The sequence below is a fragment of the Prionailurus viverrinus genome, chromosome B3 (genome assembly GCF_022837055.1).
Source record: "Prionailurus viverrinus isolate Anna chromosome B3, UM_Priviv_1.0, whole genome shotgun sequence".
In the NCBI taxonomy this organism is placed as follows: Eukaryota; Metazoa; Chordata; class Mammalia; order Carnivora; family Felidae; genus Prionailurus; species Prionailurus viverrinus.
The window spans coordinates 62,726,099-62,750,274 of NC_062566.1; the positions used below are offsets into that span (position 1 = coordinate 62,726,099).

At 39.4% G+C, this 24,176-nt stretch overlaps 1 long non-coding RNA gene across 1 annotated transcript in view; it reads right to left on the bottom strand.

Annotated features, from left to right (window-relative positions):
- Positions 1–3,474: 3,474 nt before the first annotated feature.
- The window catches only part of LOC125168606 (uncharacterized), a 39,611-nt gene continuing 18,909 nt past the window's right edge, over positions 3,475–24,176 (bottom strand). Inside the window, exon 3 of the long non-coding RNA XR_007153218.1 lies at positions 3,475–3,569. This is a non-coding gene — a long non-coding RNA (uncharacterized LOC125168606). The remainder of the gene's footprint in view (positions 3,570–24,176) is intronic.

Genomic DNA, 24,176 nt, shown 5'->3' on the forward strand with positions numbered 1-24,176 from the left:
ATGCTGACAGCTGAAATCAAGAGTGGGACACTTCACCAACTGAGCCACCCAGGCACCTCACCTATTACTGACATTGTTAACCCAACAAGAGCAATTAATAAGTAATTTCTGAGCCTCTACTTTAAAGATCTGTGCAGATCTTTAAAGGGGCAGAGAGAAAGAGGAGGAAAGAGAGAGAATCCCAAGCAGGCTCTGTATTGTCAGCAAGGAGCCTGATGAGGGGCTCGAACTAAAAAACTGTGAGATCATGATGACCTGAGCCGAGATCAAGAATCTGACACTAAACTGACTGAGCTACCCAGGTGCTCCAAGCTTTTCATTGTTTCTGTATTCAATATTATATCAGTGCTTTGGGGCCTAGAAAGAATTCATTAATATCTTGCTTCTGAGAAATAAAGACCATTATAATTTCCATGACCTTCCAAATCCACTTGCTCAATGCTTTCATAAGAAAATTGAAGACCAGCAGAATCCAATTTCTAAATACCACACAACTCCCCACTCAGAGTTCAGATATCAGCTTCCAACTGTCTATACCCATATGGACACTTTTCAATTTATCATCAATATTTGAGTGTCTAACAGGTATCAGATATGTTTACATGTTATTTCAGTTATGCTTGTGATTTTCTTAACCTTTTGCTGTGGAAGTTAGCTGTCCTATTATACAGATAAGGAAAATAAAAATCAATATATAGCTAACCCAAGCTCATACTGCTAGGCAGTGGTAAAGTGGCCATTTAGTAAGATCTTCTCCAAGTTAAATGTTTTTTATGCTTTACCATGCAATTAGCAGGTATTTATCAAGTGGATCCATGGGTCCAGCACTCTGATTAGTGCTAAACCATTTACCAGCCAGGTTGGGGATACTAGGGTTGTCATGAAAAGGAAAAAGAGGTCCCTTGAGCTTCACCTGCTGTCTTCTATTAAGAGGAGAGTGAAAGAAATCTTTTTTAGTAAGAGTAACCCAGGGGCACCTGGGTGGCTCCGTCAGTTAGGTATCCGACTTCAATTCAGGTCATGATCTCACAGCTCATGAGTTTGAGCCCCACGTTGGGCTCTGTACTGACAGCTCAGAGCCTGGAGCCTGCTTCTGATTCTGTGTCTCCCTCTCTCTCTGCTCCTCCCCACCTTGTGCTCTGTCTCTCTCTGTCTCTCAAAAATGAATAAATGTGGGGGGAAAAAAAGAGTAATCCAGTGTGGTCCAGATCAAGGAACACTGGGCAAGTCAGATGGATTCCCCCTCCATATCTCAGTATATTGGCTCTGAACCTCCTGATTGCAGAGGCAATAATGATGGCTCCCTCCCCTAATTTTTGCATCCTTTCCTGTCCCTGGCTAATTTTTTTGGTACTACCTCATGGTACTACCTCATGGTATCTAAATTATGCTTTATTTTATGTTACTACTTATGTTTTCACAGGCTTAGATGAAGTGCCTCCCTCTCTCTCCTCACCAGCTCTGTATGTATGTCTCATGTCCCCTTGAGGACAAAGAACCATATTTTGTATAGTACATATCTTTAAAGTAGAGGTTCAGAAATTATTTATTAATTGCTCTTGTTGGGTTAACAGTGCCAGGAATAGGTGAGGTGTCTGGGTGGCTCAGTTGGTGAAGTGTCCCACTCTTGATTTCAGCTGTCAGCATGGAGCCTGCCTGGGATTCTCTCTCTCTCTCTCTCTCTCTCTCTCTCTCTCTCTGTCTCTCTCTTCTCTGTCCCTCCCCCACTCACGCTGTCTCTCAAAATAAACAAATAAAAAAGCACCATAGTTTCAAAAAAAGTGCCAGGAATAGGCAAATTATACAGTAGACAATGTCTCTAGCTCTATGTCTCATCTCCTTTCAATACTTTTCTCCTCTTTATATTACTCTCTTCCATGCCTACCCACCCAATCCAAAAGGTACTGGCCCCTTAATACTTCCTAGTAGATAAACTTTTGTTGCTCTTCCTAGAAAATTACTTTCCCTGTAATTGAAACTTGTAGTCCTTCTGTGTGGCCCAAGCTCAGCTACATATCACTGGTCACAGAAGTTGAGCTGATCAGCTAATTAGCACTAAAGTATGATAACTAGAAGTAATTCATTAACAGAAGCATCAGGTATAATGCGGATATTTGGAAACATAGGACTTGAACCCATTCACTCTTTCGTAATTAACACTAGTATTTGTGGTTCTCGATGTTTCCACTAAGGTAGTTTCAGAAACTCAAGGGACTCTGCTTTAGAAAGCCTCCATCTCTGCTGTTTTTCTGCCAGGCTCCATTTATTCATGATCCATATTTTGCCTCTGAGTAAGTCATAGAAGCTATGTTCCCATTTCAAAGGGGAAGCAAGAAAGTTAATCAATCTCTGAGTTTTGTCCTAGGCCCCAAACACCTAATAACATCCAAGAAGAGCCAGATCCCAAACAGGTTCCAGCACATTAGTTCAAACAAACCTCCATCAGACACGGGCATCAATACCTCGTACCTCTGGTAATTTACGGAATAACACCTATTGTTCACCTGACACTCGCCTTTGATCAGACCCTGCCCTGGATTCCCAAAGGAACAGTACCCTAGACCCCTTTCTAATATACATCTGTAATCCAAGCAGCAAGACTCATTCTCCTTTCCTTTCTGAGTCTCCAAGACACTCCATCTGCTGTTCTTTACCTGTCGCTTACACTATTCAGGAAACTCTGTTTTCATGTTTTCTGACTTGTGTTTGATTTCCATCCCGCATGAAGCCAAGGACCCTCTTGGTTGGTCCTATAGGATCCTCCCCTGGCTTCTCAGGATCAGCCTGTCTGCATCATCACCATTAAGTAAAGCTTTGAGAATTCATTACACTCCATGAACCCTGTGTTTTGAAACATTTTGTTTATCAAACAAAATTCATTTTTAGCCATATTTGGTTTCCCATTTTATTATACGTATACCTCTGTTAATCAAAGCTTCCGGTCATCATGAAGAAACCAGTATATAATCTTACTAAACTGGTAGAAGCCAACAAACAAGAAATTCATCTTTGTCGATGGATTTATCTATCTACATTGCAGCCTTATCATTGTAGATGGATAATTTCCTTTGACAGTTGAGAATAGTGACTGTAAAACACGTGGATTTTCCAATACTATCAACACTTTCCCGGTAGTCCAGAAACTGATTTAGAATTCCTGGTGAAACACTATACACTGAACATGATGCTCAATGCTCAAAATATGAAATTAAATAAGTCAAGGGCCCTTGATATGCTCAGGGTCTACTTTCTGATATGGATAACCAGCATTTCTACCTCCTCCATGTTTATTTGGTTTATTTCTTGACCACCTAGGGCTATCCTCAGGACTGAGCACTTAAGTGCTGTTATCTTTTGTTATCTTAAGCACTGTGAATAATTCAAGCACTTCTAGCCTAGCTCGGGACCAGCAGCTGCTACCAGGGTGACAGCAAACAAGGCAGCAGAGTGTAAGGTTAAGACGTCACCTGAAGGTGGGCCATCCTCTGGATTTGAATCTCAGCTCTTCCACTTTTGAGTTCAGGGACTAGGGCAAATTTCTAAACCCTTCTATGCCTCACTTTTCTTATCTGAAAAACAGAAATAATAAAAGTGTTTACCTCTTAGAGTTTTATGAGGATTAAATGACCTATGTAAAGCATTTATCAAAATAATGGCACAAAGAACGTGCTTAATATTATTAAATGATATTAATATCATCTATTATTATTATTATTACTATTATTAAAGGGGAAAATAAGAGTAAAAAAACACTAGGATTCTGAGACTTAACAAGTGAAAAAGGATGCATTCTTTGGATCTTTAGCCAGAGATTTATCAGGTTTGAGGGGATCATTGTTTTGAAATTTAACAGAGGACAGGTGGAAGTAGATGAAAAAGAACAAAGACAAAGAGAGCAAGGAAGGTGAAGCAACAAGACAGAAAATTTCCATTAAGGTCCATAGAAACTCGTGTCTCTCTTTCCTGGGTAATTTTGGATGACTAGGTTTCTAATTTTAAATATCATAATATGATTAAAACGTTGTTTTAGAGAAGAAAAATGGTAAAGAATTATAGAATGTTAAGTGGAAAGATCTGCCTTGTACATAGTTCAAATGAAAATAAACCTAATGTTTCTTTTAAGTTTATTTATTTATTTTGAGAGAGAGAGTGCGAGCAGGGAGGTCAGGAGAGAGAGGGAGACAGAATCCAAGCAGGCTTGCTGCTGTCAGTGCAGAGCCTTACATGGGGCTCAAACCCACCAACCATGAGATCATGACCTGAGCCAAAACCAAGAATCCGATGCTTAACCGACAGAGCCACCCAGGTGCCCCTGAAAATGAGTTTAATAATGAAACTAAGTGAGGCCAAGACTTCCAACTTTTTTAAAAAAAAATTTTTAATGTTTATTTTTGAGAGAGAGAGACAGAGACAGAGAGCGAGCAGGGCAGGGGCAGAAAGAGGGAGACAGAATCTGAAGCCAGTCTCCAGGCCCCACACTGTCAGCACAGAGGCGGACGTGGGGCTCCAACCAACGAAACTTGAGATCATGCCCTGAGTGAAGTTGGACACTCAACCAACTGAGCTACCCAGGCACCCCCCCCAACTTAAAATTTTTTTTTTTAAATATTTATTTATTTTTGAGAGAGAGACAGAATGCGAGTGGGGGAGGGACAGAGAAAGAGGGAGACACAGGAATCGGAAGCAGGCTCCAGGCTCCCAGCCTGATGGCAGGGTGCTCCTTGAACTCCCTAACCTCAAGATCTTGACCTGAGCCAAAGTCAGATGCTTAATCGCTGGGCCACTCAGGTGCCCCCGCTTCCAGCTTTGAACTCGTCCCACTTTTAATCCTTCCAACTTTTAACTCTTGGAAGTTATGTCACTAACCTTCAGTGATGAATTAGTAAGGAATCAAAATTCATTCTGTAACCTTAAAAATTTGAAAACCTTATGTTTCCCGTTTCTGCTGTAACAATGACCACAGACTTAGTGACTTCAAACAACACAAATTTATTATTCTACAGTTTTGAAGGTCAGAAGTCCAAAATGGGCCTCACAGGGTTAAAAGCGAGGCATTGGTAGGGCTCAGGGGAAAGTCCATTTTCTTGCCTTTTCCAGCATCTAGAGACAGTGCACATTCCTTGGTTCGTAGTCCACTTCCATCTTCAAAGCCAGTAACAGCCAGGCAGTGTTTCTCACATTGTATCTCTAACAGTGACTCCTGTGCCTCCCTCTTTCATTTGAGCATCCTTGTGATTATACTGGGCCCACCTGGATAATGCAGGCTAACCTTCTCCCAGATCAACATCAGTTGATTAGCAACCATAATTCCATCTGCAACCTTAATCCTCCTTTGCCATGTAATCTAGCATATTCAAGGGCTCCAGGGATTAGGATGTAGTCATTTTTGAAGGGCCACTCTTCTGTCTACCACAATAGTGCACTGACTTCATTATGCTTTAGCTCTTCATGGTGACAGAACTCAAACAGAATAGATCCCAATTTTACATTTTCATGTATAGGCAATTAATACTATTAATGGAGATTACTTTTAAAGTCCAGTTAGAAAGCAGTTCTCCTCATTTACAATTGGGAAAATTGATTAACATTCCTGAGCAACAATCCCCTCACTTTAAATCATAATATCTACCTCATATTGTTGTGAGAATTAAATGAATTAATTTATGCAAAAAATTTAGGATGTCACAAAATGAGCAGTCTGTACAATTAGTTATTATTACTGTATTATAATATTATTATTGTTATTGTTTAGCTTTATAATCTATATTATCTTTTAAATTCATGTATAGTTTTATATATTCATCAGTCATTATCAAACCATTCATTTATCTAGTCCGTCCATTGATCCACCATTATTTATTGAACGTCTATTGCAAAATGGACAGCATACTATACACAATAGGAATAACAAAAACACCTTATAATTTGGATAGCACTTTGCAATTTCACCATTTCAGAGTTTATCTTATCGGACTCTACTTAGAAGAAATGGTTCCTGCCCTTAGGAATTCATAGTCTCTTTGAGAAAACAACAGGTTACATACAAATTCAGCCAAATACCATAGACGGGTGTTGAAGGTTTGCAACATTGACAATTCACTAAAGCCCGACATTCATTAAGGGTAAGCCTATGGAGTAGGGGGATCACTCCCGGAAATGATAGTATCTACCATCTCAGTCGAGGGTGGGCTGGCTCTTCTCTCATAAACAGTGAGGACTAGACTCAGCAGGTAAAGCAGGCCCTGACGGTTCAAGAGAAAAAGAACAACAACAACAAATGCAGGCAAAGAGGAAAATAATCTATGGCCTGGTAGCTGTAATACCTCCATAAATTCCTCCATTATACAGTTAAATCCACTCTACAAATGCCCAGGTTTAAGCTTCTGCCAAATAAGGGAGTGGTGGAAAAACACTTATTTGCACACAATCTCTCACTCAGTTTGTGACCTGAGAAAAGTCTGTCAGGCAAGCAACTGTGCCTCTGTGCCTCTTCCCCCAGAGTTGTATTTGAGTACATCCACTTGCTGTTTGGTAGGTTAATCATTGATTTGATAATCGTGCCACACCTTAGAGGACAGCACAGGGGGAGAGGGGGCAGCACTCTTCAAGAGAAAGAAAAGACCAGTACAAACTAGATGGACTGGGGAACCCAAAAGGAAAATAGTAAGTGAGGACACAAGACAGGAACTTCAGCTGGACTCTTCTATTCCTTCCACTAATCCCTTCCCTGATCTGGTTGCCTACCCGGAGCTTTGCTCCCAGGTGGATTTCTGGGAAGAGAAAGCCACCATTTGCTCCCTTTACCCTGGGGCCACACAGCTGCCAAGTGTCAGCTGAACAGAGGTGCATCAGAGGCCTGCAGTCAAAAGGCAGCAGGATGGCCAATTGCCATGAATTTCTGCAGCGTGTCTGGCATCTTGGCATCTTGCTGCTCTCCCCCTCCCCCAGGTTAACTGCTGAGAATCTCCGCCTCAAAAGCTGCTTATCCTACCAACCTCAGCTGCTGCCCTCCTTTCCCTGTGCCGCCCTAATACCTTACCCCCTCACACCCTGCAAGTGAGATGCAGTCTGTCATATACCTGGCTCTACTTGTGAGACCACCTAAGCTCTAATGTAAATGTTTCTTTCCCCCCTTACGCACCCCCATGGGTAAAGGCAGAATTGCCGCGTCCCCCTTGGACCTGATTGCTAGGCAACACTCAGCCATGTGAATTTGTCACTTCTGTTTGGCGCAAATTTCAATTTCACCTCCAACTGTAACAACACTGCTCGATATATTTTAGATGCCACTGTGGTTGGATGGCATCCCAGGAAAGATGTGAAGTACTACTGCCAGGAATGAATGATTGGCATTGGGTAAAGCAATTCTCTGAACTCAGCCTTGGCAGACCATTAATTGTTAAGTCTGTTCTGCTACCACCAACCTCTTGTCAGAATCATGTCTATTGTAAGCCTTTGAGACAAGAGTCCAAATGGTAGAGCTCTCTCCCTCTGTAAGACTCGAATTATGTCGATAACGAAGCAGTGGATTTCTCGGCTCACAACATATTACTTCTTTCTACTTTCATCTATTGGCTGCACTTCCATGTGCAAAGAAAAATAGTTCTACGTATGAATATTACTGAGCTAAGAGCTACTATGTGCCAATTCAGATTCGGGCCCTGATAAGAGATTCACCTTCCCTTTGGTTTCTTCATCACAATCTGCTTCCATTCACGGTAACAATTAGATGCTGCTAGGAGGAAACAAGTTATTAATGGAGGAAGATAGAAATTAATGCCAAACATACTCTGCTGACAATAAATATATAATATTTGACATGCGAAATTCACATACCGACGTTAAATCAGAAAACACGCAACATGAAAACAATTATAATTTTTGAATAAACACGGACCATCGCTGGCAAGATATAATGCCATAATTCCCAAAGCCTCCATCTAATGTGGTCTGTCCAATGTTTCCATATACATGTTGAATATTATTTGTCCTTAAAGACACGTTCAATTGCCTAGACACCTACGTCGAATATCCTTAAATACTACAAAATTGCTCAATCGGCTCTAAAGATGCTACAGTGCGCAATGCTTTCATTTCTGTGCCTGTGCTAAATAACGGTGAAAATAGTAAGTCTGTTTTGATTTCCCCTTCAGCCCTCCATCCACCAACTTTTCAGTCAATTGATTATTTTTTTCCTCAAATCAAAACATCCTCAGAAAGCTTGGAAATATTTTCCTGGAATGAGTCTAATTAAATAGAAGGAGTCAGTCAGCTATGAGTGAGAATAGTGTTTCAGACTGCGTGCATTCCCTGATTCATTGGAAACAAAAGGAGTTTCTGTAACAGTGTGAATGAACCATGAAGTGTGCATGTTCTTTTAAGAAAGGCCAAGGGTGCAGTTCTATTTTCTTAGCTCTGCTTTCATATTTATGTGTCTCATTTCCAGCTCATTGCTGATGCCTCAGCTGCGCTATCCATCACCACTTTTATCCTCCTTGTTCCTCAAAAAGAACATAAAATCCTTTTTTATGTGGTGGTAATATTATTGCAAATAAAAGCAAATACCAAAATCTTTATTAGTCTGCCAAAATAATAAACTATTTAATAAAAGCATGCTGTAAAAATAAGGTCATTTGCATCACTCAAGTTACTTGCAGGAAATACAGAGAATTATTGGTCAAAAAAGTACAAACCGACAGCAATTATTTCCGTCATTCATCTGACGCATTGTGCAATAGGGTTAAAATTCTGTTGATATTTTGCATATTTCCTGAATTTAAATGCCTTTAATACTGCTCAAAACTGGTTTGGAAATTGGAAAATGGGAAGAAAAAAAAAAAGCCCAATTCTCACAAAATACTGATTTCTTGTTTGTAAAAAGATCTTTGGTGAGGGAAAAGGACTAAGTAGACCGGCCTCTTTGCTGATACCTTTTTCACAAATGTAGAACTTGACCCACTGATAACCTTGATATGTTAAGATTTATTGCCTAAATATTTACCATTTTAATACCCAATATTAATTTTATTTGCTTTGGATTTGTGACCATGCTTTGGCTGTATAATTTTTCCCCTCTTCGTATTCACCTTTTGTCATTTCTGCATGCACACCAATATAAGACACTTTATTTGAGAAGGTTAGTTTAACAGTGAAAGTTAACAATACATGTATTATTTCTAAATAAATGCCTCACGTTTGATCTTTTAGCCTATTGTGATATAAACCCACCGATTCTTTTTCCCTTGTAATTTCCATCCTCAGCTGGCAGACTTGCAAATACGTTATTGATATGTTCGTAACATAACCAAATCAGTAGGGTGGTAAGGACTGAGGTATCATTTGTGCAGTCCTTGCATTGCCAAGAACAACCTGTATACTGTTTCATCTACATAAAAAGCCCACACAACAATTAAGACTCTTTTCAGGACTATATATAAAGTATTTACATTATTTGTTTCATGATGACGTTTAAAGTGATGAGAAGCTCATCAAACTCCAATTATTTCTATTTTTGCTTTATAAAGCCTTTTGTCTATGGTTGTTTTCTTTGGGCCACAAATTAATGACGCCATTTTTAGTGACATCAGGTTAACCTAAGAAAATGAGGTGCAATTTCTACCTAATGTAAGGAACCCGAGGGATAATTTATCTAGGAAAATTTGGACATGTGAAATAATACTTTTAGGAGAAAATAAAGGCAATTAAATTCAGATCCTATGCATTATGGCCTGAATTTGTGTCTCCCCCAAAATTCATATGGTGAGGCCCCAGCACCCCAGTATCTCAGAATATGACTGTATTTGGACATAGGGCCTTTAAAAAAGTCATCAGTGTTAAATGAGATCATATGGCCTAATCCAATCTGACTAGTGTCCTTCGAAGAAAAGAAATTTGGACTCATCAAGAGACAGCAGAGGTGCAAACCTAGAGGGACGGCCAAATGAAAAAACAGCAATAATGCAGCCATCTGAAAACCACAGAGAGAGGCCTGCGGGGAAACCAACCCTGCCAGCACCTTAAACTTGGACATCCAGCCTCCAGAACTGTGTGAAAATAAATGTGTGTTGTTTAAACCACCCAGTCTGTGGTATTTCCTTACGGCAGCTCTAGCAAGTGAATGCACTATGCAATATAAACAGGAATTGTTTAAAACTCTATTTGCGGTATCAAATCATATATAGTATTAATTTTGGCCAACTCTACCATTCGAATGTGTTAAAGACAATCCCAACTGACCGTGAGCAACTCAGTGTCATGATAGAACAAAAATCCAACCTGACCCCCTAAATTCTGTGTTATCACACAGTTGCAATCTGAAAATTTTGCATTATATTTGAAATTCTTTGTGCCTCAGGAGTTCTTTTTTTTAATTTTTTTTAATGGTTTTATTTATTTTTGAGACAGAGAGAGACAGAGCCGGAGCAGGGGAGGGGCAGAGAGAGACGGAGACACAGAATCTGAAACAGGCTCCAGGTTCTGAGCTGTCAGCACAGAGCCTGATACGGGGCTCGAACTCACGGACGATGAGATCATGACCTGAGCTGAAGTCGGATGCTTAACTGACTGAGCCACCCAGTCACCCCTGTGCCTCAGGAGTTCTTAACCTGGATCTATAGACCACAAAAAAGCCTCTTAATATTTATTATATACCACATTTTGTAGGCTTTGCATGTATTCATTGTAATGGGGAGACTGTGTCATCCCCAAAAGTTATAGCTACTTAAATCTTGGGATACTGTTTCTATTTGATCAATCACTAGGCAATAGAGATTATTCCATAATGGAAATAAAATCTAATGCTAAATATCTTTATTAGTAGGTTTAGATAGGCAATCATTTGTCATCAAATGTATGATCTGGCTAGTCCATAGTGAGATGTTTGACTCAGTGAGAAAGTCATAGGACTTGAAAATTTTGTCAGAAGATGAGATACATCTTTTTTTTTTTTCTTCCTCAAAATGAAATGTTGTCTGAGACAGTTTACTGGCTTGTAGCTTCCAGGCTCATAAGGATCACATAAGTTCTGAAGATTTGCAATATGTTAAATTCTAAGAAAAACATCTGCAAATTTAATGAATTTTATTCTCTGCAGAGAAGACCCTGAGATTAAATTTTTAATCTGGGCTAAGTGCTGTGTCTTCATCAATGACACTAGGGTAATTCCTAGAAAGTCACAGTTCTTTCTTGACATCATCTACAAGAGATTAAGAAGCTCTCCTACACAAAGCTGACATCCCCCAATAGTTGTTGGATTTGTCTACAATGCGTTTCAATTCTTGCCACCATCCTTCTGGATTCATCAGATTCAGTACTGGGGATTATCCCAGGGAGCAATAATCATGCGTGGGAGAATCAAAAATGCTGAAACGCAAAATCTCCACTATGCTGGTTTGTGGCCCAGTTATCTGTTCTGGAGTATGTCTGAAATATAATATAGAAGATGGGGAGCCTGGGTGGCTCAGTCGGTTGAGCGAACGACTTCGGCTCAGGTCATGATCTCACGGTTTGTGAGTTTGAGACCCGCGTCGGGCTCTGTGCTGCCAGCTCAGAGCCTGGAGCCTGCTTCTGATTCTGTGTCTCCCTCTGTCTCTGACCCTCCCCCACTCATGCTCTGTCTCTCTCCGCCTCAGAAATAAATAAACATTAAAAAAAAAAAAATAACATAGAAGAAAGGACATCATTCACCTTTATCTGGCCACTCATCTAAAGAATCCATTCTTGGCATCGTTTTTCCTGGAGATTTAGTGTAGATCTTCTCAGAGGGCACCAGAGTAGATTGCAGCCTGTCTCAGAGAAAGAGCAGGACAGCAGAAGAAACACCAGGGCTTCTAGGACCAGTGGATGCCAAAGTCTCTTAAGGGGCCCACAGTTTTGAAGTCCACCTAAAGGCACCATCTGATTTGCTGCTGTGAGTAGGGACTTAAATTCTCAGAAACATTCTCATGGTTTTGTGAGTTCGAGCCTCGTGTCAGGCTCTGTGCTGGCAGTGCAGAGCTTGCTTGGGATTCTCTCTCTCTCTCTCTCTCTCTCTCAAATAAATAAATAAACTTAAAAAAAATTCTCAGAAACATGTGATGAGAGGAACTTCCAGGAAAAGACTGAAATACCTTCTACTAAAGGCAATGTGGCCTTGGAACATTGTAATATGTTTACAAATATAAATGAGACCGTTTTTTACCATACATGGCACTTTAAAAATTCCTTTTTTACACAGGAGGAAACTATAGCCCAAAGATGATAAAGGTCAAAAAGTTCATAATAGACCCAGATTCAAACCTGGGTTTACCTGGCTCCAAAGCCAGTATTGTCCACCACACCACCACTGCTTGATCCATCCACTTCCTGCTTTGCAAACTGTGGCAGGTCTATAGGACTACATTAAAGCAGCCACCTAAAAAGTAGCATCATACCTGAGATAAGCACGTTAAAGAGTACACGTTTGAAGTGGTAACTTAAGCATAGAAAGCCGTAAGGGTCTCCCACTAAATGCCCATACCTCTGTCTAAATAGTTGAAATAAAACCAGTGTGGACACTGGGAGAGAGACAAAAGACTGAAGAAATCTTACCAGTTTGTAAAATTCAAGCAAATAGATCCATGTTTCAGCTGTTTAAACCGGATAACCATACTTTTCCATAACCACTTCACTTCATAATACATGCTTAATGAATGCATTTAATTCATTAAACAAAACATGGTATGACATTATATGAGTCTCCTATGCTGGTGTTAAAAACATCACCCCAAGCTTAGTGCCTTAATGCAAGACAAATGTATTCTTTCTTTTTTCTTTTTTTTTTTTTAACTTTAGAGAGATTGAGCTCGAGCAGGTGAGAAGGGCAGAGGTAGACAGAGAGAGTCTAAGGAAGAGAGAGAGTCTAAGACAGAGAGAGACTAAGGAAGCTCCATGCTCAACATGGAGCCAGACACAGGGCTCTATCCCACGACCCTGGGATCATGACCTGAGCCAAAATCAAGAATCGGATGGATGCTCAACCGACTGAGCCACCCACCACTCCCCCCAACAAAAATTTATTATTTTACAATTCTAGAGGACAGATGTCTGAAATCAGTTTCACGGGGCTAAAATCAAGATGTCAAGCAGGACCACACTCCCTCTGGAGGCTCTAGGAGAAAATCTCTTTCCAGACTTTTCCAGTGTCAAGAACTGCATTCCTTGACTTGTGGCTCCTTCCCTAATCTTTAATGCAATATAATATCATCTTGCTTTAGTCATCACACTGCCTTCTTCCATATGCAAATCTTCCTCTGCCTCTCTCGTATAAGAATCTTTGTGATTAGGGATGCCCTGGTGGCTCAGTAGGTTAGGCATCAGGTCATGATCTCATGGTTTGTGGGTTTGAGCCCTGCATCAGGCTCTGTGCTGACAGCTCAGAGCCTGGAGCCGGATTCGGATTCTGTGTCTCCCTCCCTCTCTGCCCCTCCCCTGCTCACATTCTGTCTCTCTCTCTCTCAAAAATAAATAAACATTAAAATTTTTTTTTTTTAAATCTTTGTGATTACATTTAAATCCCATCTGGATAATTCGGGAAAATCTTACAATCTCAAGATTCTTAATCACATCTGCAAAGGTCCATTTGCCATATGAAGTAACATTAACAGGTTCCAAAGATTAAGACCCACCTGGGTAACTTTGGAGGAGATTATTTAGCCTATTTAGCCTAGGCAATCATACAAAACCTCTATCATTATGGTATACTGGAGAATTGAAGCATTTATTCAGATTTTTTAACAGCGGTCTATAATTTTTTAAGGGACTGGTAATAATATTTATTTAGTGCTTATTTTGTACAGGCACAGCTCAAGATATTTTATATATATTATATAAGTTAGAAGCAGCAAAACGTATTATGAGGTAGGTCCTCTGTCATTCCTGTTTTAAGGATGGAGAAAACTGAGGCACAAAAAGTAAGATTATCAAACGTGCCCAGGGTCATAACTACTTCATTAAATTATCCAGATTAAAAGCACAGTAGACTCTTGAACAGCACTGGTATGAACTGCACGAGTCCATTCATACACAGATTTTTTTTTGTGATAAATACAGTACAGTGTTATAAATGCATTTTCTCTTTCTTATGATTTCCTTTTCTCTACCTTATTTTATTGTAAGAATAGAGTATATAATACATATAATATACAGCATATGTGTTAACTGTTCATGCTATCAGTAAGGCTTTCAGTCAATAGTAGGATATTTAGTAGTTTTCAGGGAGTCAAAAATTGTACATGGATTTTCAACTGCATGAAGGGCCAGTGTCTCTAACCCCTGTGTTGTTCAAGAGTCAACTGTATTTGCACATATAAACAAACTCCTTAAAATATCATTTCATATTGCCCATGCAGCTATTCTAGTATGTTATGTAGTTTATTGACTGGCAGCTACAATGTGCTCTTTGTATAAAGTTATTTTTTTACGGACAAACTTTAATTCTTACTTGGAATCGTTTCTAAACAATAAACCCACTAAGTCCTTCATTCTGCTACTGGTAATGATAATCCTATTTCCTGAGCACCTTTCTTTCCTCCAAATGTCACAAAGTTCAAGATAGAGTTACATAGTAAAAGAAAGCAATTTCTCTCACCAAAGAAGCATGAGATAGATAGCAGGCCTTGGCAGGCCTTGGCATATGCTCAATTTCTGTTGTTACTCAATTCATTAATTGCTTGTTTTTATTTGAAAGTCTTCTCTGAATGTGTTCCTTATAACTTTAAAACTTCTTTTTATACTCTTGTTTTCAATGGTCCCTTACAGGCTTACAGATGGAGATCTGTTTCCCTTATCCTCATAGGTCACCCATGTTCTTGTTTTTCTTTGTGGAAGAGGAGGGGAGAGTGAACAAAAACAGCTCTGTTGTTTAAGATCTTTTACACACATTCCTTAATCTTTGGAGCTTTCTTTAAACCTTAGCTATATGGTGGTGTGTTGGGAATTTCTTTCTGGAGTTTTGAAGAATGTACCTTAAATAATGGAAAAGTTGTAGAATTTGAAGACTCAGTGAAAAGTTAAGTTTGATCCCAAACCCACTGGCAAGGGTTATGGGTTTTATTTTGTTTATAGAGGTTTCAAGTTACCCCAAGCATGCATAGTTTGTTGTGTTATTAGATTACTTCCCTTGTAACATTATCAGAATACATAATTGTCCTGGCCCCTTCAGCTTAACTAAATGGAGTGCCCCCAATGGTAAGAGTTTTATACACCACACCATGTAGAAAGAAGAATGGTTTTCAGCAGAGTCTGGCCTTGTGGCACCTCTTAACACATGATACTATCAGGGCCTTACTACATTTCTCTCTATACCAAAGAAACAAATATACCATGGCAATATGCATAAAGAAGTAGTGTCTTAATGAGATGGTGACTAATGGCTGTAGTGACTGGTCAAGTCGTGTTCAGATGAAATCTATAGAAAAAGATTGACTGATTGATTTTTTAACTATGAACAATACTGAGAGCAGATGATACTGAAAGAAGGAACTGCATGGTCACAGAGTCAAGAAGTTGAGAAGCTAATTAATACAAGGGTAGAAATCCATGAGATAATTAGAGAACTGAGGCAGACATTGATTGTACTTGTAGCTTTATTTTAGCCTGCACGACAGTAGATATCTTAAGAGATCTGGAGAATTACATATGTACACACACAAGAGGGAAAAAAATCTGAAAGCATTGTTCTTATGACTCTAAGTTTAGGGTGACCTGTAAAGCTTGTAATTAAAAAGTTACTGAAGAAGAAACATCTGAAATAGAACAGCGAACAGGTTCCTCAAGCGACTTAGCAGCTTTCAGTAGCATCAACTGTTACAGCAAAAACAAAGATTTCTAATCTTAGAACTTGGCAGGTGAGTGAGTAACAGATTTCTCAATATAATGTTTTGATTTGGGGAAAATAAATGGATTTGTGATTTTTTTATTTTGCCTGTTTCACAGTCACATATTTTATTACCCACTTGGGAGGTTGATTACAAATATTTTTAATTAAAAGAATTCTTGGCTCTCTGTTAACTGAACAATTTCCTAGACCCTTGGCCTCTTTGGGGATATGTAAGGCAGTTCAAGTCTGTAAAAATGAGTATATCCTTGAATATGCTGATTTTAAGATATATGTAGGCCTGTGCATGCGTGTGTTCAAAATGGAAGAGAGGACCTAATTAAGAAGTTGAGGTTTTTAGTGTTAGAGTTTCTTTTTGAATATTATTGGTTTCTGTCACTTTATTAATTTCTCTCAACTTTTTGATTTTACTGATTGCAAATGTTGGGAAGAAGGTGCAGAGTTGTTTGAGGTATTTTTACACCCCACAGCATACCATCTTAGGTTTCTTTAAGCTCAATGAATGTTGTATTAATGAGGGCTGTTGTCAACGCTGTGCCAGTAAAACTGCCAATTAAGACAAGAAAAGGTACTCCTAGATATTTCTTAAGACGTAAATTAGCTCTGTAATTGGGCTATACAAAAATACATTTAAACAAATAATTTTTCCACTAATAAAATGTTTTTGAGTCACCCGGAGTCTCCCTTAAATTTTGCTCTTCCTCATCACCTTTACATGGGCCTTGCAAATATTCCCTTATTCACTTGCCCACTGTAAGTAATCATGTGGGCCTAGGGGTAATAAAGACTATGAATTTACTGCTCAAGCATATGTCTCCTGAGGTGAGGGCAGGTAGGAAAAATACTAAGTAAGTCAATTTCTGAAAATTATTTGCAAGGCTGCTATAGCCCACATTACAGAATGAAAACAGATGGTCTTCAGGATGTGCATTGTATTGACGATTAAAACCCAGCACACTAAGATATTTTATACTATAGTGGCAAAGGGATACAAGCCAAGATCTGAGAGAATATGGTACCTTTCCCTCACAAAGTAAGTTGTAAAAATGCCAGACTTCTACAATATTACCTGTTGCAGATGAGGTCACCTAACATAGTAAATCCTCTTACTTGTCTTTCTTCAAAGGGTCAACGTTCCTTGCTTTTTGTACATTGAAATTTAGAACACAGTATGGTTTGTTGTGAAGTATTTTATGCCTAACACTGTAAATATTTTCAAACATCAGCTTAATGGCCCTTGATTATTAACATAAATTTAAAAATCATTGGTAAAAGTTTTTTAATGACACATATGGCTGGAATAATCTTAACTGCTTAGGAATGGTATAAAAATAACCACACCCTTTGGTTATGGTTATTTCATATTAAGCCAATTCAGTATGCATTTGCCTTCATAAATTTGATAATCCTCTGAAACAATTTCCTTTACAATGCTGTAGACTCGGTGGCTTGATTTAAATAAGTTTCTCTATTAGTTTCTCTTTCTCTGGCTGAATAAAAATTCTTTAAAACTTTTTAAATTGCCATTTCTCTTTAGATATCACTTAATTCTTTTTTTCCTTATGGTCTCAGATGAAACATACAAGGCCTATTCTGCGTCAGTGAAGAATTTTCATATAATTAAAAATATTTTCTCTTTCCTTTCTTTCATAACACTCAAACTAGGTTCATCTGTCCATCCATCTACTTAATCATCCAACATTGACTAAGTGCCTACCATGTTAAACACAAGGACTAAAAAAATATCAATATATAATCTCTTCCCTTAAGAGATATGTATCATTCAAGATGCTAGCAGGGAAACACCTGGGTGGCTCAGTCAGTTAAGCGTCTGACTCTTGATTTTGGCTCAGGTTCTGATCTCACAGTTTGTAGGATCAGGCCCTGCACTGGACTCTGTACGGACAACATGGAGCCTACTTAGGATTCTCACTCTCTGCCCCTTCCCTGTTCATGCATGCACTTTCTTTCTCTCTCTCTCTCAAAAGTAAATAAATAAACATTTTTTTTAAATTCAATGGAAAGATCATTTATAGAGGTGTGTGCAGAAGTGAAGAATCAGCAAGGGATACTGAGGTGTCCAGACACTGGCAACTATGGGAAGCCTAAAATGTCCCCAGGCCTAAACCTCCCAGGCAAGGAAATGGTGTTACCAGTATTCAGGGAGGGCTAGAGCCAGGGAAGCAGGGCCATAAGGCAGAAAAGTACAGCCAGACACACAGCATGAAGGCAGAAAGCAGGGAAAGAAATATTCTGACTTCTCTTTCATCTTTTATTCTCCTGCTAGAACTCTCATTGGCAAAACCCAACAGAAAGCCAGAGGGCAAGAACCTGACTGATGCAGTCCAACTAAGATCCAAATAAAGGCAGAAAATGAATTGGGGTTATGAGAAGTAGTATCTAAGGTAGCTCCCAATGATCCCTGCCTTCTGGTATTCATTCCCTTGTGTAATATCCTCCCCTTGAAAGTGGGATGGACATAGTCACAAACTTCTGATGAAAAGAATATGACAAAAGTGTTAGAATGTCACTTCTATGATATGGTTCCATCCTGGCTCGTAGCTTCAGCTTCCATCTTGGATATTCTCTTGCTCTCTCACTTGCTCATTCTATGGGAAGCCAATTGCCAGGGTACAAACTTCCCTATGGAGAGTCCTACATGGCAAGGAAATGAGATAAGCCTCAAGCCTAGCAAGGAGCTGAGGTCTTCAGCCCAACAATGCCATGAGGAGCTGAATCCTGGCAATATTCATGCGAGTGAGCTTGGAAGTGAATCTCTCACTAGTCAAGTCTTTGCATGAGTCTTCAGCCCTCTGAGAGATCCTGAGCCAGAGGATGTAGCTAAGCTATGTCTAGGTTTCTGCCCCACTGAAATTGTGAGATAATTAAGAATGATTGTTTTAAGGTATCAGATGTGGAAGTAATTTGTTATGCAGCTATAGCTAATTGATACACGGGAAGGGAGAAAAGTCAGAAAGCAACCAGCACAGTTTGCCCTTTGCCTCCCAGCATGTATTTCTTCCCTTTTATGAAGCAACTCTTGCTCTCCACACAAAAGTGATACTAAATCCCATCAACTATTCTGTAATCATGGAATAATTTCAGTTCACTCATGCCCTTTTCTAAAACTTAAATTATAATTTACCTTCCATCAGAACTTTTCATATTCAGTAGCAAAGAGGAAAAACAAAACATAAATTAACATAAGATACAGCCACTATGATACCTGATTCTATAACTGATCATGAGACCTAAGATGATATCCATCACTTGTTTTACCCTGTATTTTTGCTGATTGGGGTTCCTTCCTTGGTAGGGTGACCCAAACCTTTATTCCCATGATTTAAAATCTTTAGTAGTGCTGTCTTTATTGAATTCCAATTTCCATTGACTATTCTTATAGAATAGCAAGAGGTTCTTCAGTGAAACCTCTTAGTTCTGCCATATTCTTCTTGCCCCTACTGTATCACAGTGACCCAATTTCCCCGTGGCAACTGGATCCAATTACCTTATTCAGTAGAGTAACGTCTTCCTGTTGGTTCTTCAGCATGAGAAGCCCCAAATGGCCAAAGGATAGTCTCAGCTTCTAAGGTAATGAAACAGCAACTATGTTTCCTAGCAGAAATTGTCCTACCTTGGGAACTAGGACTTCTAAAACTCCTGAACCTTTAAGTGAAATATATAATAGTGAAAGAGGTAGCTCCCACCTCCACCCTTTGGTTCCTCAACCTCTAGATTCTGGCTACGGAAGGATGGCAATATATGTCTCCCGTTAGTTGAAAGCACTCTACAGCAACCTAAATTCACCAGTGTTTCTAAGCTGGTGCCTCAGCTGAGGAAAAAAAAAAAAACTATTTTAAAATAGACTCAGAAATTGTGCAAATAACCACAGGGGGTCAGCAGACTTATTGGAGCCACTTTCAGGCAGAATGGAGTCAGGCCTTTTTATATCCATTGATCTCCATAAGTCCATACTCTGACTACTGGAACATGATGGTGTTTTACATCCTAAGACCTAGCATTATCTCAGAGGCAGTATCTAAAAATCTCCAGAAGACCTGAAAATTTCTCTCCCCCAGAAAAAGTATCTTGGTAAGTGACTTGGTAGCTTTATTTGGAAAACCCATGGCTCCATTTATGGCCATATTGCAGGCCACGTTCTTCCTCAAAAGAACCTGGCCTGCTCCTTAATTAAAGGGCTTTAAATCTGTGAGTTGGCTTAAGTCTGGAAGATGGGTATGAGGCTAAGAATTCTTACTATGACAACCTAAGTCACTTTTTATTTTGTGACAAGTCAAGAAACACCTTAGAAGGTTGCCCATCTATTCAATTCCCAGTGACCTTATGATCACTTAGTTATGGGCACATGTCCATGTGAGTCAAAACACTCTGATTGCAACTCTGGAAACTATATCCTTTTAGGATAATTGTGCCACATTGACTCACAGTTAAGAAGGGACACTTGGCCCTACTACTCTGGGATCCTTTTTTTTTTTTTCTATTCAAATCAGGGTGTCATTTTCATGGCAACATCACCCATGTCCATCATCAGCTGCTAGGGACAGCCACCACAGAGGTTTTCATGGATGTGCCTGTTACTCTCAACAGTGCATTTTAATATGTTTTGAATGAAAGAAGTTTCCTCAGGGTGTTCTGGGGGTATGGAAGGTAAGAGGATGGGAGAGCAAATTGCACGTTTTAAATCTGTTCTCATTTCTCTAAAGCATCAAACTTCATTTTCTACATTGTCAGGGTAGACCTGTAATCTTAACCTCATTGACCATGAGCAACGGTTAAGTCCAGGCTTCCATTAACCAGCTAACCATTAGACTCACTCCCAACTGTCCTAGCTAAAATACTAAACCTCAAATCCTAGTAGAGGCCACATATATACATTTAGCATATTCCAGTGGTTCTCAAACTTTAACCTGTAGTAGAATCACCTAGAGGATTTGTTAAAACAGATTTCTGGGTCCCATACCTTAGAGTGTCTGATTCAATAGGTCTAGGATAAGACTGGGGAATTTGCATTTCTAACAGGTTCTCAGGTGACAATTGATGCTGGCTTGGCCCAATCACCACACTTTGAAAACCACTAATTCAGTTTTACAGTTCATTCCCCTTAACTGTAATGTCTTTAGAATTCAACCTAATTCATGCCTGCCAGATTCTTGCTTATACAAATTGGTAAAATGATCTCCTCCCAGAGTCAATCTTGCAGTTTTCCCTCAGGGTTACACTAGTATTTAATTCTCTTTAAAGACCTAAAGGTGGTAAGGGGCATTGAATGAGGGAGGAGTGTTTTGAGGAGAACAGAAGTTACTGAAAAGTTTATTTGCAAGGAAAAACTGGTTTTTCAGACAATGGAAGAGAGCTGTGCTCACTCTTAAAGCAGGTTCAAGACAATCAGAAATTCTAAATTCTCAGCCTCATCTATGCCTTCCTAAATGTTCCATCCCAAATGTCAGTGTTTCATTTCTTCCCAACAAATGCCCCTACATAAGAAATATAACATAAGAAACTAGAATTCTAAATGTGTACCCTAGGTTAGAAAAACATCCTTAAAACTTCCGTAGAAACTTTCTGATATTGCTTGCATGTTCTGGTTTAAGAGTTCAAGCACTAGGCATGACTTTTTCTTTCTTTTTTATGAAATTTATTGACAAATTGGTTTCCATACAACACCCAGTGCTCATCCCAAAAGGTGCCCTCCTCAATACCCATCACCCACCCCCCCCCTCCTCTCCCACCCCCCATCAACCCTCAGCTTGTTCTCAGTTTTCAACAGTCTCTTATGCTTTGGCTCTCTCCCATTCCAACCTCTTTTTTTTTTTTTCCTTCCCCTCCCCCATGGGTTCCTGTTAAGTTTCTCAGGATCCACATAAGAGTGAAACCATATGGTATCTGTCTTTCTCTGTATGGCTTATTTCACTTAGCATCACACTCTCCAGTTCCATCCACGTTGCTACAAAAGGCCATATTTCATTTTTTCTCATTGCCACGTAATATTCCATTGTGTATATAAACCACTATTTCTTTATCCATTCATCAGTTGATGGACATTTAGGCTCTTTCCATAATTTGGCTATTGTTGAGAGTGCTGCTATGAACATTGGGGTACAAGTGGCCCTATGCATCAGTACTCCTGCATCCCTTGGATAAATTCCTAGCAGTGCTATTGCTGGGTCATAGGGTAGGTCTATTTTTAATTTTCTGAGGAACCTCCACACTGCTTTCCAGAGCGGCTGCACCAATTTGCATTCCCACCAACAGTGCAAGAGGGTTCCCGTTTCTCCACATCCTCTCCAGCATCTATAGTCTCCTGATTTGTTCATTTTGGCCACTCTGACTGGCGTGAGGTGATACCTGAGTGTGGTTTTGATTTGTATTTCCCTGATAAGGAGCGACGCTGAACATCTTTTCATGTGCCTGTTGGCCATCCGGATGTCTTCTTTAGAGAAGTGTCTATTCATGTTTTCTGCCCATTTCTTCACTGGGTTATTTGTTTTTCGGGTGTGGAGTTTGGTGAGCTCTTTATAGATTTTGGATACTAGCCCTTTGTCCGATATGTCATTTGCGAATATCTTTTCCCATTCCGTTGGTTGCCTTTTAGTTTTGTTGGTTGTTTCCTTGGCTGTGCAGAAGCTTTTTATCTTCATAAGGTCCCAGTAATTCACTTTTGCTTTGAATTCCCTTGCCTTTGGGGATGTGTCGAGTAAGAGATTGCTACGGCTGAGGTCAGAGAGGTCTTTTCCTGCTTTCTCCTCTAAGGTTTTGACGGTTTCCTGTCTCACATTTAGGTCCTTTATCCATTTTGAGTTTATTTTTGTGAATGGTGTGAGAAAGTGGTCTAGTTTCAACCTTCTGCATGTTGCTGTCCAGTTCTCCCAGCACCATTTGTTAAAGAGGCTGTCTTTTTTCCATTGGATGTTCTTTCCTGCTTTGTCAAAGATGAGTTGGCCATACGTTTGTGGGTCTAGTTCTGGGGTTTCTATTCTATTCCATTGGTCTATGTGTCTGTTTTGGTGCCAATACCATGCTGTCTTGATGATGACAGCTTTGTAGTAGAGGCTAAAGTCTGGGATTGTGATGCCTCCTGCTTTGGTCTTCTTCTTCAAAATTCCTTTGGCTATTCGGGGCCTTTTGTGGTTCCATATGAATTTTAGGATGGCTTGTTCTAGTTTCGAGAAGAATGCTGGTGCCATTTTGATTGGGATTGCATTGAATGTGTAGATAGCTTTGGGTAGTATTGACATTTTGACAATATTTATTTTTCCAATCCATGAGCAGGGAATGTCTTTCCATTTCTTTAAATCTTCTTCAATTTCCTTCATAAGCTTTCTATAGTTTTCAGCATACAGATCCTTTACATCTTTGGTTAGATTTATTCCTAGGTATTTTATGCTTCTTGGTGCAATTGTGAATGGGATCAGTTTCTTTATTTGTCTTTCTGTTGCTTCATTGTTAGTGTATAAGAATGCAACTGATTTCTGTACATTGATTTTGTATCCTGCAACTTTGCTGAATTCATGTATCAGTTCGAGCAGACTTTTGGTGGAGTCTATCGGATTTTCCATGTATAATATCATGTCATCTGCAAAAAGTGAAAGCTTGACTTCATCTTTGCCAATTTTGATGCCTTTGATTTCCTTTTGTTGTCTGATTGCTGATGCTAGAACTTCCAGCACTATGTTAAACAGCAGCGGTGAGAGTGGGCATCCTTGTCGTGTTCCTGATCTCAGGGAAAAAGCTCTCAGTTTTTCCCCGTTGAGGATGATGTTAGCTATGGGCTTTTCATAAATGGCTTTTATGATCTTTAAGTATGTTCCTTCTATCCCGACTTTCTCAAGGGTTTTTATTAAGAAAGGGTGCTGGATTTTGTCGAAGGCCTTTTCTGCATCGATTGACAGGATCATATGGTTCTTCTCTTTTTTTTTGTTAATGTGATGTATCACGTTGATTGATTTGCGAATGTTGAACCAGCCCTGCATCCCAGGAATGAATCCCACTTGATCATGGTGAATAATTCTTTTTATATGCCGTTGAATTCGATTTGCTAGTATCTTATTGAGAATTTTTGCATCCATATTCATCAGGGATATTGGCCTGTAGTTCTCTTTTTTTACTGGGTCTCTGTCTGGTTTAGGAATCAAAGTGATAGGAATCAAAGTAATGGCTTCATAGAATGAGTCTGGAAGTTTTCCTTCCCTTTCTATTTCTTGGAATAGCTTGAGAAGGATAGGTATTATCTCTGCTTTAAACGTCTGGTAGAACTCCCCTGGGAAGCCATCTGGTCCTGGACTCTTATTTGTTGGGAGATTTT